Below are 3,186 nucleotides of genomic sequence, written 5' to 3' on the forward strand. Positions count from 1 at the left end.
TCATTTCCTTGCAATTAGCTAAAGAGCTTGGATTAAAGAATGAAGAGATGGACACTCTGGCAGAAGTTCGCCAAGCTTTAAATGCTGATGAAGGTGACACAGTGAAGACTGTGATACCCTACATTGATACCACTGTTAACGCCCCGAACAACGTAGTATGCTTAACAATTATGATATTCGCTTGTTTTTGAGATTTAATATAAAAGAGAATGAACACTTAAAGTTGAAAATGAAAATTACTCACAAAAATTACAGCCATGAAAATGTAAAAGTAATGGAGACAAGATTGAGGGTTGAAGATGGGCAACCCCCCCCCGAAGGAATGTATTTCTGCTCAACCTAAGTCCCTTAGGGAAGAGCTCAGTTACAATCAACCTAAGAGTGACGAGAAGTAATTCTCACTCTCACAAGATCATGCAAAGATGTACAAACACACATGCATTATCTTAAAGCTGAAAATGAAAATTACTCACAAAATTACAGCCATGAAAATGTAAAAGTAATGGAGACAAGATTGAGGGTTGAAGATGGGCAACCCCCCCCCCCCCTCCCCCCCCGAAGGAATGTATTTCTTATCATTGCATAATAGATAATGCATGTGTGTTTGTACATCTTTGCATGATCTTGTGAGAGTGAGAATTACTTCTTCTCACTCTCAGGTTGATTGTAACTGAGCTCTTCCCTAAGGGACTTGGGTTGAGCAGAAATACATTCCTTCGGGCAGAGGGGGGGGGGGGGGGGGGGGTTTGCCCATCTTCAACCCTCAATCTTGTCTCCATTACTTTTACATTTTCATGACTGTAATTTTGTGAGTAATTTTCATTTTCAGCTTTGAGTGTTCATTCTCTTTTATATTAAATCTCGAAAAGAAGCGAATATCATAATTGTTAAGCATACTACGTTGTTCGGGGCGTTTACAGTGGTAATAAATCATTATATAGACAAATTAATGAAAAAGGATACAAATTCTGTTTCTATAGAGTTGTGACATCCTATAGGTCTTTGGCAAACATTTTGCGGTTCTTTCCAGGTTTCCCAACTTGTCTTGAGCTCCATTTGAAGTGGATATGCTTAGCTACCATTGTTTGTCTTTCAAGACAGTATGTTGTATACATTGCGAAAAGCATATCTTGAGTTCCATAATGTTATGTAGTGCTTCTAGGATGCTATCTTGATGCCCCAATGTTATGAGGATGCTTTGAGATGCTATTTGGATTGGATAGAGCTCATTTAGCTCAATTTTAGAAGGAATAACACTTTGGATAGTAGGCATACAATAGTCAAGCTTTATGCTTTGAATGCTTGCAAGTTATTTGGGTATTCTACTTATATGGATGCTTGGCATTAATGTATGTGCTTGGATATGCTTATGATGCACTTTGAGCTTTGCATTTGAGATCTGTTTGATATATTTGGGCTTTGGACCTTTGCTTCAATGACCCCTTCACTTGTGGATTGAAGACATATTGGATGTATATACTCTCAAATATACTTATCATGTTTCTTGATTGCCCTGATGTTATGAGCATTATGTGTTGAGCTTTGCTTGGATCCTTGGACATTGCAGATCCACATCTAGTGGGAGACACTTGTATTTTTTCTTTGCAGAGCTTGGTTCTTTAGAGATAGTGGGAGTCTCTTGCTCATGTACATGCTCAATTGATATATGCATACACTGTTCTTGCAGATACTGACACTTGTGGACTGATTTTCTTTTGAGTTGGATACCATATACCCATCATTATCAATGGGTTGTTAGTGGTGGATGCCCCTTGTACCTATCATTGTTAGTGGGTGATACTTAACAGGCATTCGTTGTATGCATCTATGTATATGACACTCTATATGGTTTTGAGAGTTCTTGGTACTTGGTTGCTACACTGCTAGTTGCATTCTATATATCTCAGTTGGTACCTAGATAGTCCTAGCAATGGGAGCTTACTTCGTTGTTCATTTGCCTACTGACATATGTTCATTTATTGCAATTTATGGAGAGCAATGTTGAATTTATTTATAAGCAGTTTCTTTGAGCACATACACCTTGTTTAAGCACTCTTGTGCCTATTGTTTGTGGACAACTATATACTCTTTTTTCCCCACCTCTTGCCCTCTCATTTGGCTTAGTTTTGGGGATATTTAGCTATAATTACAACAACCCATAATCTTGTACTTTGAAGTCATTTGCAAACATAATGGAAAGTACTTCCAATGCATCGGCTGATAGTACTATTTTCAATATCGATAAGTTGGATGGTAACAACTTCCAATATTTGAAGATGTAAATATTGCATGCCTTGGTATAGAAGAAGCAAATTAGGACATTCAAAGCCATGGGCATAAAGTAGAACATGGGGATAGAGAAGGTTGGGATGAACTCAATGAGCTATGCAAGTCTACTATCAACCTCTCTTTTGTCAAAGCATGTGCATTTCAATGTTATATCTACTACTGGTGGTGCATATGATCTAGGAAAAAAGATCTATGATATTTATGTCAAGCAAAGTCTTGCATATCAAATGTTTTGGTTGAAGAAGATTGTGGACCTTCACATGGAGGGCACCCTTATGTCTACTGATTTGAATGAGTTCCACTCTATTTTCAACTAGCATTTCTCGCATGGCATCAAGTTTGAGAATAATAGAAAGCCTTTGTTCTTGCTTGTCACACCGCTAGAGTCATGGGATACATTTCATATTGCTATAAGTGCCAATCCTCTTGAAGATGGTTTTAAATGCAATGATGTAGAGAGTGCTTTACTTATAACATAAGTGAAGAGAAATAATATTGATGTTGCCCACATCTCATGCACTTATAGTTAGTGATAGAAAATATGGTAATAATAACTATGTCAGAGACTCACAGCCTGACATGGGCAAGTCTCAATCTTGCAAGTAATCTCGTAGTAAGTCCCACAATTATAAGTCATCTTTGACATATCATTATTGTGGGCAGTAAGATCACATTAGGCTATAGTGCCATAAAATACACAATGAGAAAGGCAGGGAAAAGTATAGGAAAATGCAAAGTCCACTAAGATTGTGTCTAAGTCCAATGTGGCAATAGATAAGATAAATACATTGGAGCATAGTTTCGATAATTTTATTAGTGATGTTTCATCCCTTGATACTACTTAGTTGATAGCGCTCCATCTTCTTACTCTCAATGTTAGATTTTTTTTATTCGAGG

The sequence above is a fragment of the Lygodium microphyllum genome, chromosome 26 (genome assembly GCF_053477565.2).
Source record: "Lygodium microphyllum isolate KBCC chromosome 26, Lygodium_microphyllum_v1.1.10, whole genome shotgun sequence".
Lineage (NCBI taxonomy): Eukaryota > Viridiplantae > Streptophyta > Polypodiopsida > Schizaeales > Lygodiaceae > Lygodium > Lygodium microphyllum.